Here is a 17,228-nt window from a genome sequence, read left to right on the forward strand (position 1 = left end):
TTGTTGGAAGGCACCAGATAAGGGAAGGTTGTGACAAGGATGTAAACAACATTCTCTTACAATACTGGTTACACAATTGAATTCAAACTGTGGTTCTCTATTGTTTTATTATAAATTCCCAACCACACACCTACTTAGCTGACAGCAAGTTCATTGAAGCCAGAAGGACTAATACCTAGCATGACCGAGTTGTCAATGATACAATGACAAAATAAGCCAGTTTAGATACACTTTGGTTTGAAAGGCAGGTGGTTTCAAATGTAAGTCTTCTCATAAGTAGGATAAAAGGTTCTGTTTCAGGAGACAGGTGTAAGTTAGACATTCCTTACACTTTGAAAAAATGAGGGCTAAGAACCAGACATATTCCAAAAACTTCAAGTGGGAAGGAGAGGAAGGTGTAACATTATTCTCAGTAGATTATTAAGGAGAGAAAGGTTTCTCTTGACATATCAAGGCTCTAGCTTGCAACCCACCATCTCAGGATCCTTGTGATAACAGACACTACCCAGACTAAAAATACTGGCAGTAGCCTGTGAATTTCACAAAAAGAAAAATGAAAGTTGTTATGTCTTTCAAAAAAAATTTACAGTTAGGAGACTTATTTGTCTAACTGTAACCATTAGAACTTATTTGTCTACAAAAAGCATGCAGATCAGCTACACCTGAAATCCACAACTTGAATATTGTGCTCTACTTATTTTCATGTAATGCACGTCAAGCAAACCATTTTGATACAAATGCAGCTTTTGTTCTGAAAACCTTGCTTTAATAAAAGACATTTTGTATCCTTTGATTTTTTTTTCTCCTCTCACTATAACAAGTACCTTTATGAATACAGACAGTATTAGCTTTTTCTACAATAAGCATTCTGGAAGAGTTCATTTCTTAATTCCATGACTAGAAAAAACAAAATCTAAACAGTTCATTATAAAACTAATGGCCTAACGTGATAATAGAGGTTTCATGTGAGAGAACAGAGATTAAGGGAATACAAGCTTAGTCACAAGAGGAGAACTAATTTACTAAGTCTTTCAATGAACAATTAGCATTATTAAGCCCATGCAGTGGACAGCAGCAGATGGGTCTCTTTGGCAAGGATACACCTTTCTGTACAAGGGTTGGTTAAACAGCTGAGGAGATGACTGGTTGGTACAAAATGCTGGATCCCTCCACTGTTATGCAGGCTTACATGCATTTAACCTAGTACACTACAGATTCCTTCACAGAACCCCTATTATCTGATACAATTGCACATACAGTAAGAAAGGCATTGGTCAAACTCCAACTGTTAGGTTGAAAAATCCTTCAGTTAACAGTTGGGAGGGCACTAAAATATAGAAATTGCATTGCATGGCTGGATTAATGGGGTGTCACATGAGGGGAGGGAAGCATTAATAGTTGCCATGCACTATGACTCCCCCCGACTCCAAGTGAGCAGTCATATTCTAATTGTGCCTTTAAAAAGTCTTCCATTTGAGCCAATAAAATCCTTTTCAAGCCCAAAGAACAAACAGGAAAAAGGTTAGGGTACATCTGGGGAGGGAAGAGTTAATGTTCCCTATGCAGTGCAATTATAACAATGTATTTTGTTGCATTGATTCTGAAGTACTCTGGTGTGTGCTAAACTTGTGGTACTGTTCTAAGGGAAAGGAGGAGCTTCAGGACACTGCCAGGCCTAGCACTGTAAGAGGAAGTGCCTTGGCAGACTTTGTCAAAACAAAAGCTGCATTGATAAGGAGACAAACTGGATCAAACATCAGCTGTTTACATTCCTCCTTCCATCCCCTCCCACCCACAACTACTCTGCTTCTCTGTCTCTTCCTGACTAGCCTAGTAAATTGCAGAGTGAATGCAATGTACTTTCCCCACTCCTTTCCTGTAAGTAACAATCACCGGAAAACATATCTATATGGGTGCCTACGCAGAAGTAAATGCTGCATATAGCTTGCCTGCAGCTTACTCAGAAGTAAATCACATTATCTTCAATTGTGCTTACTCTTGGGAAAGTCCGCACAGGAAAAGAGCTGCACTTTGGGGGACAGCTTTTGGATAAAAGGGAATCTAGCCAGTGATTCCATTGGCTTCGTGCCATGAGACCTGGGGCAATGACAGCAAGCAGCACCATAGCCTTCCCCTCTTCTCTCCCCACCCCTTTTGCCTTCTCCATGCTGTAAGTGTGCTGAAGGCAGGCAGGAAGAGCTGGATTTTTCCCCTTAAAAAACTAACCCAGTTTCTGGTTGTTCTTTCTTGTGTTCTTGTACCTGGCTTATGTAATAAAATAAAATGGCCTTTTCCCTGCATCATCACCTTTCCTACTTATCTCACAATTGCCTTTGTGGATGACATAAGGTCTCAGTTTCAATGGAGCTGAAATTGTGTGGATTATTTAGCACATGCCACAACAGTAAAAAAAATACACTCTCCATGAAGACCATGGAAATACCACAATGTTTCCTAATAAACAGAAGGGAGTCTCATATAACATCCTCACCCCACAGATAGAATGGGCTCACTGAAAGCCATTGTTAATGTAACATGCTTGTCCCTTGGCCAGAATCAACAGTCTGTAGCATCTCCTTTCTGTGACCTACTCACTGATTGGTTACTGTTAATATGCACAGCATTCTTATTCTCTGCATATAGGAGGAAAGGTATTTTGACACTAAGTGTCAAACTATTCAAATGTAAGAGGAGAAAGGTGATATTTATTTTTCATACACTATGTTCCCTGACCCACAAAATAGTACTTTAAATGGTGGACAGCAATAATAAAAGCACTTATTATGAAAACCATTAAACCGCCACTCAAGAATCAATCCATATAAAATAGTAAGTTTAGTGAGCTGTAAAAATTTGTAATTGCAGCATCTCCTATTTCATTCTTGTGTTCAGCTGAACACTTCTTTGGATTTTGGCCCATCTTCCCAAGCAATGGATTGCTTCCAATTTCAACATGTTGTCCTTTTACTATTTCATTACTTCAAATGTTTGACCAATACTTCAGTTTTAGCCTTCCTATACTCAAGAAAATATTTTAAAACCTCTTGGGCTTTTGTAAGCTGAATGTTACATCAAAAAGTAGCATACTTCCATGTCAAAGTCTTTTCTGTAGGAAAGGCAAGATAGCATCAAGCTGATGGAGGCAATCACAGAAGGCAAGCATGATTCAGACAGTTAATCAGGGGATATAGCATAAAGGATGCACAAGTGGCCAAGACAAGGACACTCAGTAATATGCAATCAGCATTCAGTACATTAAGAATTAATGACAAGTGGCTACCAGACTATGTTAACAGATATGTAGCATTTTACATTTGTAACCTTTCAACCTCATCCTGAAATCTTTGTATTTTCCTCAAGTCCTGAAAATACACTATAATTATCTCTTGAATAAACTACTTTAGACAAAGAGGGTGGGCTTCCTCCGAAAACAGAAGATACAAAACAGGTCACTTTGAAGACAAAGGAAATTAGCTTTGATGCCTACTGCCAAGGGCTCATAGATGAAGCAACAGAGATGTTCCTAAAACAAAACACTAAACACTAAACTAAACAACTAAGCTAAGTTAAGCTAAACTAGTAAATTATCCAGAAACGCATAGTAATTGGACAGGTTAGAAATATCCCAAATAAATTAATAAACTAAACACAAGGTGATATTCACTGCTGATCCCTTCAGATTTCTACACATGAGGCATTTATTGTGTGAATTTATGATCTTTCATTCTCATAGACTCACAGCCCCTTTTCCCAACATTGTCCTCCGATACCGTGCTTTTTAGCTGCTACTCTCATTTTTTCTCTGAATAGGGACAACATAGTATTATTTTGACTATTGCTCTGAACTCACAACCAAACTCAATAGTATGTTCCACTGCCTCTTTGGGGGGGGGGCGTATTGGAGCTGTTGCTATGGTGTCAGCCATGATGAGGGCATGGAAGCTTCCCTTGCACAATTCTGCTGCTGCTCTTTGTGCTTACAAACAACATTTCCCTTATCCTTACCTCTTTGCTTCTTTTTGCATGGCTGATTTCATTTCAGCACTGGAGCGGGGGGGGGGGGCTTTTGTGGTGGCAACTTAAAATCCTCAGTCTCCTGGACATTTGGAACAAAAGGAGCAGGGAGAGAAATGGGTGCAAGGAAGGATTCAAGGGTGTTCAAAGGGCTTAGAAACCCAGAGTTCCTTCGATTGCTTTCCTGTCTCACTGACCCCTCAATGATCTCTCTCTCTCACACACACACACAATCACATATCCCACCCCCACAAACAAATAAGTTTTGCTAAGTCTTCCTGCCTCAGTTGTCCTCTTTTATATCAACACCACCTACTATGATATTCTATGGCAACCCAGAGTTTCAAGCACAGTCACATCATTTCCAGCAAGCTTTACCTATTTATAGTACAACTTTGGGCAAGATAAGTAGGTTTTTCTTTGAAGGCTGGTGAATGGATGGCTCTTATCTAATCAGAAGAGGTGCATTAGGTAATAATTTGATGGTTTCCACCTTTATAAAAACTTGAAGCCACACTACGCTAAGGCTAGAGAAGAGGCAAGAATTTTGGGTTCATTCTGACCCAGAGGAGAAAAGAGCTTCTTATCTCTCTGACATCATAATATTGATTTGCTATTTGTTAAAGCTGAAGGGGAATTGTTACTATATGAATGGACTCAAAATAAAACTTGTTATATTCATCTTTGGGTATTTAATAATCATTTATTCTTTTACCTGCATGTTATCCTATTGCCATCAAAGATATTGAGTGCTTATTACCATATTTTGTGTAAATGAGACTTCAATGGTAGCTATACTTAGGCTCTAATAGTATGTAAAAACCTGAAAATCTGTAATTCCATATTTGAGAGGGAGTAAGTATACACATAATGGCAGCTGAAACCCAAAGAAAATAATAGTTTAAGACCTCCTTTCAAGCCACCATCGCATATTAGGAATAGCCTGGCAGAAGCAGTTAAAAAAAAAAAAACAGTTGCAAAACGAGTTGCACTCATTTCTTGGGGAAACTGACCATATTCTAGTTTCATTTTATATGTTCATGAGACAAATGATGAAGGAAAATAAATAAAAAGTATGCAAATAAAATGACCAACATTTTATTATCAACATCAGATCCAACAAGCATACAATTTCAAATGAAATCTGATCATCAGAACATCCAAACTATTTCAATGCCTGAAAACAAAAATAAATCATGCTAAATATTCACAACTAACACAAAGGAAGACAAAGATAGTGAGGAATGAAAGTAAACTATTGATTTCTCTAGTCTTGTCATGTCGAAAAGTGTATACAGGAAATCTATCTTGCAATTTCTTATTTTGACGGATTGATGTTTAATGCAGTGTTTGTGGCATTGTCTGTCTAAGTAATCAGTGAGGCTTGGTATTAAATCTAGTGGCATGTCAATTTGGGGACTCCCACAGAAAAGGAAGTATGGTCTAGTTGCCTTTTATATGCATGGCTGACATTATGACTCCTATCCAATTTTACATTAACTCATTCCCTAAGTACAAATTATAGTCAAATATGTCTATTATGAAAATTACTTTAGAATATTATCTAGATTTTATGTCATACTTTAGTCAATCTTAGCACTAGGATTACTCTACATTCCAGAAAGCATTCTAAATCTTATTTACATTTCCTAATCTAGAAAGACTGCAGATAAGCACAGGTATTATGTAGCAACATGCATACATTTTCAGGATATATATTAGCTGCATTTTGTCATTAGCTCTAAGACATTTTATTTATTTCAGTTATCATCTACAGTTCAGTGGTTGTAGTTCATTTATACAAGAAAAATTATGTGTGGGAAGTTAACAGCAAACAGCAACCATCATGCAGTTGGCAGCTGTCTGGGTTAATTCTTGGCCCAGGGCTGTGCCGGAAAATCCAGGGCTGGATTGCTACCTCTGAAAGCATAGGCTCACTTTGCATGAGTAATGCACTGCCCTGAAGTTACCTTGTTTCGCTTACTAGATACTGTTTTCCAAAGGTCCTGGAAAAGAGATGGTCAAAGGATGGCCATGCAGCTATCCCGTTTTGAGAAAGATACACCTTATCAGACAACTTAACAAACCTGTGTTCAGTGTTATGCTTAGCTTAATTAGTTTATGTTAGTACATCCTATCATTGTGGTACATGGAGTGGGATATCTGGGCTGGCCAGAACAGGAAGCCTCCACTGCTATGGGTTGAGACATGATTGCAAGGATGAGAAACTTCATATGCTCTGGTGTCCAATGATGGGAAGCTGCCTATAGTATAGATTTTGACTTGCTAACAAGTAAGTAGTTTCACATCACTTAATCACTGCACCTGTGAAACAGCCAGCCCTTTCCCATGAGTAGTTTATCTAATCTGGCCATTTCCCCTTATGTCTTGTTTGGGCACTCACATCACTTACGGTGCTTCACTGACCATCCATCCCAGCTGATTGGGGCCTTCCTTGCAGGCTAGTCCACACTGAGTGTTTTAAGTAACTTGCTGCTAAATCCTTTGCATAGCTAGCTAGTAATTTGCTTTTTGCAACAATAAGCATTTTAAGTGAAGTTTGCATGTGGGCCCACTGACAAAGCCCCATGGAGTTGGTCCCCTTGTTCACAATTACAAACATTTCAGTAAATGATGACAGTGAGCCCAAGGAATAGATGGCAATGACTATCTGTTCACTGGCTCATTGCTAGTCATGCAGTAGCCATTGTAAAAAAATGGGATGAAGAACATTAACAGTTAATAATGATAACAATTGGAAGATAGACTCAGTCAAGGAATTTGCCATTGAGAGTATTTTGTCCAATCGCTCCCAAAAGTCTGGAGCTGGCATCATTCCTAATGAACCCATTTATACACTGTGGAACATCCACAACTTGCAGATTTTCTAACATTTTCTAACCTGCTCAAGTAGAACCTATGTTTGACTTTCATATTGTGACTTGTTTTAAATCTGTTGGAAACCATCCCAAGATGTCTGTGATGGGACAGCATAGAAAAGTTTTAAATAAATTTAAACACATGATTCATTGCAACCTGAATGTTGGTTCACTTGTCAGCTGCACATTTCACTTCAATGGTTTGGGGGACTCATTCCACTTTTCCAAATGGAATCATGGTTTTATTACATCCTGTCCTCAACTGGGAGCCTGGAAGGGCATAATGGGAGCCACAGATAGCCTGGATAAGCAGGCATGCAGCAAACTCATACTGGAGAACAAGACTTTTAATAGAGCAAGTTCTTGGCTTGGAAATGGCATGGCTTGGGAAACAACTGAGGCAACTGAGGCTTTTCACCCATCTCGGGATGGTGAACTCATTCTATTATATGTCACTTTTTCTGATAAGCGGAGAGCTGTGAAGTGATAGCTTTGCACTCTGCCACATCTCCATCAGCTCTCTCGTCATTTGTTTCTGTGCTGGTGGAACAGGCAACAGAAAGCATGAGGCCCCATTAGGTCCCTAACCCTAATCTTACATTCAGCAGGAGATGGCATAGTGGAAGTTCCTCTGGGCATCTTCGTTTCAGTAGCCCTGGCTGACAGATGACATTCAGGAAACTCATTTCCTGATCCAGCTGGTTTCTATTCCTCCGTGTCAAAGTCCTCATTGCTGCATATGGTCAAGGCAACTGAAAACTTAGCACATCATAGCTCAAATAGTCTACTTTCACTGTACATGTGAAGTTTTCCAACTAGCCCAACCATTCTTTAGGTTTTATATTTGACTTAAGCCTGCATATCCCAGATCCATAGCTAAAATTCTGCCCCCTCCACCACCCTTTTCTATGCTATGCACTCAATTAAACTATGGTATATCAATCAATTCTATTTCAATATTATAAGACTTGATGTTCCAAACATTTCACATTTTAAAAGCAGCACTTATAAGCATCCATCAGCAGCTCCTGTTCAAACTAATTTCCTGATCAAGCCTGAACTGCTTGATGAAACTACACCAGGCCCATGTTCTTGGCAAGACTCCACATCTAAAAATTAAGCACTCTCCAAAAGGCCAAATTAAATTATACCATTCACTTTATTATAATCATAATTGCAAAAGGGTTAGAATGCTCTGAAAAAAAATTTAACTTGCAAGAAGAACATATAACTCAATGAGTATGAATAAAAATACTAATGACAAAAGGATTAGGGAATTTTGCATTTAAATTTTATACTGCTTCCCACAAATATAAAATGGCAGTTAAGAGAAGCAAGCTCTTACGGGTCAGAAGACTAAAAATGCTCATCTAGATACTGGCACCATCTCATCCTTATCATTACAAAAAGCCAAAATGCTTGTGTTATGAACATTCATACAACAGTAGATGGTAAAAAGCATTCTATCATTCTGCTGACAAAATACAGTGACCACTGAAACATGAAAATTAGAGATTAAGTTTATCAAATCTCCTTGAGTAAACAGCATCCTCATTTTTAAAAAATTGTAAAATAAAAGTCATAGGAATATGCTATTATCCTCCAGACCAGAATGTTTAGGGAGATGATCAGACAGAAAATGAAATCAGGGAGGCCTCAGACAAAGGCAGTGCTGTAGTAATGGATGACCTCAAATACCCATGCAGTGACTGGATAAACTTATGTTACAGTTCTGACAGAGAGGTGACATTTCTTGATGCCCTTTTATTACTGTGCTTAATTGGACACAGAACCAACAAGAGAGAAGCCAGTCCCAGATTTAATCCTAGTTGAAATTGTCTAAGACATAATTTGGGATGGATTGAAATAGTGTCCACAGTGCTTCTGGATTTTTTGAAAGATAATTTTATTTGATTCTTCAATCTTTCGACAAATCCAAACATCAGCAAGAAAAACCCACTGAGAATATGAAACAAGAGCAGAACGACAAACATTTGTACAGAAAAAAGAGGGAAAGTACAACCACACAGACACAAACCCATATAGCCACATATAGCCATATAGTAATGATCAGAGATGCATTGAACTGGTCTTGAAAGTATTACTAATAATATATATGTTAACATATATGCTCACACAAATGTACATAAATCTTCAAAGTTCCAATTCTGTATCACTAACATAGGTTGAAATAGGGTGACAAAATGTTGGAATAAGTGTTGAGGCAAAGTTGTTGTTAGTAGTTAATATGCATGTAGGTGGAAGATTATGAAAGAAGTCCAACACAGTTGCATTTGACCTCAAATGGGAAAATCTCTCTAAAATGAGGGAACCAGTAAAAAGTAAGTTGAACAGGGAAGTTAGAGGGCCATATCCTTCCAAACAGTTAGAGATTGTGCAAAACCACAGTAGCAGAAGTGCAAATAGTATGCATACTAGAAGTGAAGAAAGGTAGCATAAAGTTCAAGAATGTTCAAGAAGTTCAACAGCATGGTTAACAAATAAAGTCAAGGAAGCTTGAGGACCAGAAGTCTTCCATTGAGAAATTGAATTATTGTCCATATTAGGAAAGTGAAAGGGAACACAAGTTACTACAAAAGAGATGCAAGCTGACAATAATAAATGCAAATAAATATTTTGAGGAGCATATTGCTAACAACATCAAGGCCAACAATAAAGAATTATTTTAATATATCATGAAAAAGAAACCAGCTAGAGAGGAAGTTGGATGACTGGATAATAACTGAATTAAAGAAACAGTCATGGAGGATAAGGAGATTGTAGAGTAGTTGAATGATCTTTTCTCACTTGTCTTCACAATAGAGGATACAGGACAGATAGCTATTCAGCAAGGGAATCAGAAGAAATAAAGCAGATAGTGGTGACAAAGGATGAAATTGGCAAACCTTATTGACAAGCTGAAAGTTAAATTAATCTCCAGGCCCATATAATATCTATCCTAAAATTCTTAAAGAACTCATTTAAAATTGCTGACCTTCTTAACAAAATATGTAATATCTCCCAAATATCAGTCTCTGTATCAGAACATTGGAGAATGGCCCATGTGACACCAATTGTTAATTACAGGATCCAGCGAATTATAGGTCAGTTAGCTTAATATAAGTTCCGGGTAAATTGTTTGGAAGTGTTATTAAAGATAAAATTTTTAAGCACATAGAAGGGCAAGCAATGTAAAATCAACATATCTTCTACAAGGCTAAGTACATGTTAGTTTCACTAACATATTCAAGTTCTTTGAGAGTGTCAATAAGCATGTAGATAGGGTCAATCTTGTAGACAATGTTTACTTAGGTTTCCAAAAGTTTTGGGCAAAGTCCTTCACCAAAGCTGCCAGAGTAAACTTAGCAGCCATGAAACAGTGTGTGTATGCATGTTCACACACACACACCCCTTTATGGATCAGTAACTGTTAAAGAATAGAAAGCAGAGTGTGAGAATAAACAGTAATTTCTCAAGTGGAGGAATGTAACAGGGGCATCCCACAAGGAACTGTATTAGGGCCGATGAATTTAAATCAATTCATAAAAAATCTGGAACTAGAAGCAAGCGGTGAAGTAGCCAAGTTTTCAGATAACATGGAACTATTTAGGGTGGTTAAACCCAAAAGAGATCATGAGTAGTGCAAAAGGGATGTCTCTAAGCTCTGAGAATGGATATCAAATTGGGAAATACAGGTCAATGAAAACAATTGTGAAAGAATTCATGCTGAGCAAAAATGGAATCTGAGCTAGGAGTAACTGATCAGGAAAGGGATATTGGGGTTGTGCTGGACCAGTGTGAAACCAGTGCTGTGAAAAGGAAAATTCTATGTTAAGCATAATTAGGAAAGGAACTAAAAATAGAAAAGTCAAGATTGGACCCAACTTTAACAATTTTTGGTGCAACTGTACTTAGAATATTTTGTACTCTTATGGTTGGCACACCTGATGTTGGAAGTTGGAAAAAGTTGGAGAAGAGCAACTGAAATGGTGAAAACATTCGAGCAACTCTCCTATGAGGAACAGTTAAAAACAACTGGGATTTCCTACCTTTAAAAAAATGCAAGTAAAAGGAAACATGGTAGAGACATTCCAAATTGTGCATGAAGAGAAAGTGGAAAGGGAGACATTTTTTCTCCTCCCACAGCTCTAGAACCTGTGGCCACCCCATGAAGTTGAATGGTAGGAGCTTCAGAACAGAGAAAAGGAAGTACTTCATGCAACTTACAGCAAAACTGTGGAATTTGCTGCCATGGGAAGTGCATGGCTATCAGTTTGGATGACTTAAAAGAGGATTGAACAGATTCATGACAGAGGTAGTTATTAGTGGCTACTAGCCATCCTGGCTATCTGCTTTCTCCATCTTCAAAGGCAGCTGCTGAGAAGTTTGGGCAGGTGAAATGCTTGTTCTGATCCTGCTTGAACGATCCCATGAACAGCTGTTTTGCCACCATGTGAATGGAATGCCGGACTGGATGGACCACTGCCTTCCTGGAATGGCTTTTCTTGTGTTCTTAATGTGCGGTTTTATTTTTTTCTTTAAAACTTCAGAAGATCTGAGGTAAACAGACAAATGTTTTCCATGATAGTATGAGTTCTAACAGGAAAATATGTCTATTTTGAAATAATGCTGTTATTCTGAATAAATAGCAGGTAATACAGTTTAGTGGTTTTTCCCAAATAACATGGATTCCTGTGTCCCTGTCAACTAATTAGCACACAGACAATTTTAGTCTGTTGGACTGAATTCCTATTTTTATTTCATGTGGCCCAATTAACTTTGCTACTTAATTTGATCAGTAGCTGTGACACATATCAGTAGGAAAAAGTGTATGAGGATATTATTAATGTATACAAGAAAATGCAAAGTATGTATTTGCTTTGAATTCTACATTACTGCTCTTTTCTGGCATTTTAGCCTAGACACAGGGTAGTACTTGATTTGAATTTTAGTTTTAAACTATGTTTGATTATCCTAAAGGGAGAAATCGACTTCTATTTTCATATTATCTTAATATAACTGCTCAGAAATTAGGCCAAACTGAAGATGTAAGAAAAACTAAAAGCAAATGTATTTCAGACAAGTATTTTTAATGTGGTAACATATATTGACTTTAGGAGAAACTATTATATGTATATGCTTTAGGATGTCACAGGTGTCCTCTCTCCTTACCAACCAACTCTCCTAAAATTTCCTGAGAAATTTGGCATTACCAATTTGACAGGAATCAGATGATTTGCATGAATGTGTACCCTAGTTTATGGTTATTCAATATTTTTAAATAAGACATAGGACAACCCTTCAAAGAGAGTGCAGTCCTCTGGTGACAACTCAAACAAAGGGTAATTCTCTGTAAAAGATGGCACACAGCCTGTGTAGAAGCCCATGAACCAGCCCCTTCCAGCTGATTCCCACAACAAATCTCTGCATGGTGGCAGATGGGTACCAGCTGTTTCTTCTCCCAACCATTATTTCAGCCTTCAGGTGTGTATATGTGTATTTGTTTTATATGTTATTCTGCTCTGAGGTATTGGCATTCTGTATAGGTTTTTACTTTGCTTTCATCCTGCTTTCAATTTGTAAAGGTCCTTACATTATGTTCTTTCACATTGACATCTTATGGTTTTGAGCTTTATGAACCACTCAGTTACTGTGTGGTAAAGAAGTGTAAATAAATGAAAAGCTGTTATCTTTAAAGTGATGGGGACAGCAAAGCCCAAGGGCACTCAAGAAATTGACATGACCATCATTGTTGCCTCTCCCAAGGCCAAGAAACACACTTGTTTAAAAGATACATACTTTACTTTAGGAGAAAGGCAGAGGTAGTAAAGGGGATTCCCAGAACTACGGTCATTCATTTTCTTTCTGGCAGCTGTGACTAAAAGTCCCAACATCTCCAGCAGGAGTCCAAAACTGGACACATTATTCCTGCTGGGAAGAGGACCTCCAGACCAGGTGAGAAAAGATGTTACAGTGAGTTCTAGGAAGACCAACTCTATGTTTCTCTACCACTCACTTTTGAGGAGGAAAAAGCAGCAGCAGATCACAGGATCTCATTTAATATCTTCATGTGAACTCCTTCTTTCAGTGCTTTTAGACACATACTTCGAGTAGAATTACTTACTTCCCTGCAGCAAAAGCTTCCCTCTGGCCCAAAATAATTCAGCTGAAGCCACAAGTATTTCTTTAAACAGAAAGAGCTGCTGCCAATAATGTCCAATTTGATCCTAAGCCTCAGTGTTCTGAAGTCAGAGCATAGCTCTATTACTTGGCCCATTTTATTAAGAAAATATTACTCCTTTGATAGTATGCTACAATGAAAATTGATTTTTCTCCCTTTGCAAGTCCATATCAAGATTTCAATGGGGAAAACACTGTTATATGTCTTCAAAACAAATTTGAAAAATGAGACAACCCTTTACTTGTGCAATGACTCCTTTGTAATGCTGAGATAGCAGCCTCATTTTGCAAGCACATCACAATCTGAATGTGCACCAAGCTCCTCATTAAAGACAGCATGTAAAGGAAATCCAGTCTTGGTTTTATTTCCAGTGCTTCTTCTGAGCCTTCATCATCACGTTAAAGCATATGCTTCTCTTCAGGGGAAAGCTAAAGGAAAATTAAACTGGGGCTTTCCCTAAATTTCAGCAAGGTGCTCTTCTCAACAAGTATGAAATAAAAATAAAATATATTGCAGAGAAAAATCAGGCCTCTATGCTAAATATAGTCCTGTAACATACATAAAATCATGCTGATGTATCAAGAGTTGCAGTGAATGAACAAAGCCTCAAAACTGAGTTTAAGGCAAGTGCTAGACTTTAAACCATCTGACTCTCATGAGCTAATCTCTCCTCCCAACACCTTGGAAATGATTGAGGAACACATCAACTGTTCAATGAAATGTTTACGGTTTAAAACCAGGTAATTTATGATCTTCCAGACATTCTGATCTACAATTCCCATTAGCCACAGCAGGATAAACACTGGTGAGGAATGATGGGAGTTAGGGAAGCAAAGATCAGGCTGGAAGCCAGCTCTGTTGCATTTTCCAGACTTCTTTCCCATGCTCAGTTCAATCTGCATTTAAAACAGCAAGTCTTTTTCATCCAAAGTCTATTCTACCTCAGGACTTCCAATAACACCACTGCATGCACCAATAAAAATGACACAGAATTAGGTAAGTTCTCCTACAGTGAAGTTCCTTTTTTAAACTTCAAAAACACACATATCATGATTTCACACGAAAACCTTTTACAATGCCCCTTCAAGTTTTTAGGACATGTTACATCGAAGACACATTATTTAAACCAAATACGAATGGTGATACATCTCTGAATCAGCAAGTATGGCACAAGAATTATTTTAATGAGCACATAATAGCAGGAGAGAGGCTGAATCACCACAGAATAATAATGCATGCCTATATTATGAAATCCAACCACAGGGGATGCATGGAAATTTAAAAAGCAGAAGAACCTTCAGTATTAGAAAGTGAAGTAAAAGCTGCTCCAAAAGCACTTAGAATGAACCATCTGCAGTAGACAGGGTACAGCATTGTTTCATACTGTGGAGAATGAATCGGTACAAAGCATAAGAATACATCACATAAATATGGAAAACAAACAAAAAATGGTGCACAAACTAGACATGTTCAATATACTCTCCAATCCCCAACAAAGGATGAGCATCTGTAGGACCATTGCAAGCAATTAATGCTCAAAATGTTGCTCCAAAGAAGTTTACCCTATATGGACTAAGAAATGCCTGACATTCAAGCTGGATTCCAAAAAGTAAGAGGTACTTGAAAGTATATCACAAATGTAGACTGGCTACTGGAGCACACCAGATATTTTTCAAAAGATCCATCTATGCCTTACAGACTACAGCAAAGTCATTGACTGCAAGAACCACAAGAAAGTATTTACACTTCTGAAACTGATGGGTCCATCTCAGCTAGGGAGGTGTACGGAACCCATTTGTGGGTGGAAATCTGTCGGATTTCCTTGGCTCAGATCCCTGGGACTTCAGTCTGCTTTGACACAGCCTTGAGTCTGTGCATGCCCAGCATTCACATGACGCTCACCAGGAAATGAGTCCTGCACACTGTACAAGCAGCATCCCTCTTCTACATCATGTGCAACAGTTGTTGCTTGCGCTGCTGCAGAAGAAGGTCGTTCACATGGTGCTCACCAGGAATGGAGTCCCTCTTCCACATCACATGAAGCAGCCTTTGTTTGTGCCACTGCATATGACACCGAAGGGGGTTTCCGGTTGCACAAGTTTATTTCTGTGAGCATTCAGGTACTTTTTGCTTCAGCTTTCTTTCCAAGACTAGGAAGTCCATAAATGTAGAAGGAGGTATTCCATTAAGCTTTGACACATTCCTAGTCATAGCACTTGGTTGCCCTGATGCATAAAGTGAAGTGTGGACACGAAACTATAGTTAGGGCAGAAAATGAAGAAACAGAATAATTTCATACAGGGAAAGACATCAGGCAAGGGTGTATTTTATCTCCTGATCTGTTCAATCTGTACACAGAGTATATTAGGAAGAAAACTGGAATAGGATCAGAGGAAGTCACCAAATTGCTGGCAGAAAGCAGTACTGAGTTAAAATGATTCCTGATAAAAGTGAAAGAAGAAAGTGCAAAACCAGGACTACAGATGAACATTAAAAATATAAAACCATGACCACAGAAGAACTACACAACCTTAATGTCAACAATGAAGAAACTGAAACTATGAAAGATTTTATATACTTTGGCTCAGTCATCAATTCAAATAGAGACTGCAGCCAAGAAATTTGATGAAAACTGAGGCTTGGAGAGGCAGCAATGAAGGAACTAGAAATGATAATCAAGAGTAATGATTTTTCACTGGAGATAGAGGCCATGATGATCCACAGTACTGTATTGCTGATCGCCTTTTATGAATGTGAAAGCTGGAAAGTGAAGGAAGCTGACAGGAATAACATTGATGCATTCAAAACACGGCGCAGAAAGAAAGTTTTGTGAAAACACTGGACTGCAGAAAGACAAACAAGGGGATCCTAATCAAATCAAACCAGAACTTTTCCTAGAAGCAGAAATGATGAAGCTGAGGCTTTTGTGCTTTGGATATATTGTGATAAGGCAAGATCCACTGGAGAAGGCAATCAAGGTAGAAAAAGTCAAGGCAGAAGAAGACCAACTCTGAGATGGACTGATTCCATCAAGGAAGCTACAGCCTTGAGTTTACAAGACATGAACAGGACTAAAAACAACAGGACATTTTGGAGCAAATTAAATCATAAAGTCTTTAACTTAATTTAATTGAAACATTTATATGCCGTCATTTGCAGCAGCCTCATTGTAAGGCAGAGGTGATTTGACATTTTAACAATATGCATGCTATGCAACAAAGCATGCTATTTTTCAAATTCTTCAGTTTAGGGTGCAACTTTATGCATGCTTAGATAGCATGCTGGCTAGGAAATGGTATAAACTATATGACTTCTTTTTTTTAAACATGCATGGGATTATTTCCTTAGGGCACAGTCCCATGGGTTGCGCCTTCCATAATTGCAAACACCTAAATTCAGGTACTTACAAGTATCCTTCACAGAGTGGAAGGGGTGGTGGAGGCTGCGTACCCCCCATTCCTTCTACTCTCCTTTTTCATTAGACAAATGTCCAGCTATAGCACTTCAGAAGAGGAGGCTGCAGAAGACACAGGATATCATATCTTGGTCTCAGTAGGCTTCTCCCATCCTAGACTCCTTCTCCCCCTGCTTTGCCTCCTCTCCAAGGTTGCATTATCCACCTCAGAGTAGCAGTCTATGCAGCTCTTTCTATACTGGAAGTGGGGAGGGGGATTTGAGTTAAGGATAGTTGACACTGAATAATTAATCAGCTTCCCCTTGGCAAACTTCTGCCCCCTTGCCAACTTGAAAGCCAAAAGTAGTCTGAGTCAGGTTGTTCCCCATACTCAGCTTCTACTTTTAAAGGGCCACATGATTCCCTTCTTAATTGCTTAAAAATAGGAAATCTGAAGTAACTTATATTGGCAAAATTGGGTAACAGCTATGTCTAACAAATTGGTTAAGAACTCGTGTGTGGGGGTGTAGAGAGAGAGAGTTAGAAAGGCAGTGCAACATTATGCATATCTAGTAAGAAGTAGGTCTCACTGATGTACTCAAGGCAAGAAAAATCAGACTATCGCTTAAATTTGAAATCCCAAAACAATATAGTTTCTCACTTTCCAGTTTTACTATGGATTATTTAAGATTGCTTTTTTTCTCTTGTTACCATGCCACTGAACTTTCTTCATAAATTCCATTTTTAAAGATCCATTTTC

At 38.3% G+C, this 17,228-nt stretch overlaps 1 protein-coding gene across 7 annotated transcripts in view; it reads right to left on the reverse strand.

Moving 5' to 3' along the window:
- Positions 1 to 17,228, reverse strand: part of DMD (dystrophin) — a 994,758-nt gene that overhangs the window by 894,106 nt on the left and 83,424 nt on the right. The window lies entirely within an intron of this gene.

This window comes from Varanus komodoensis, unplaced genomic scaffold (genome assembly GCF_004798865.1).
Source record: "Varanus komodoensis strain SLA01 unplaced genomic scaffold, ASM479886v1 scaffold4, whole genome shotgun sequence".
NCBI classification, from domain to species: domain Eukaryota; kingdom Metazoa; phylum Chordata; class Lepidosauria; order Squamata; family Varanidae; genus Varanus; species Varanus komodoensis.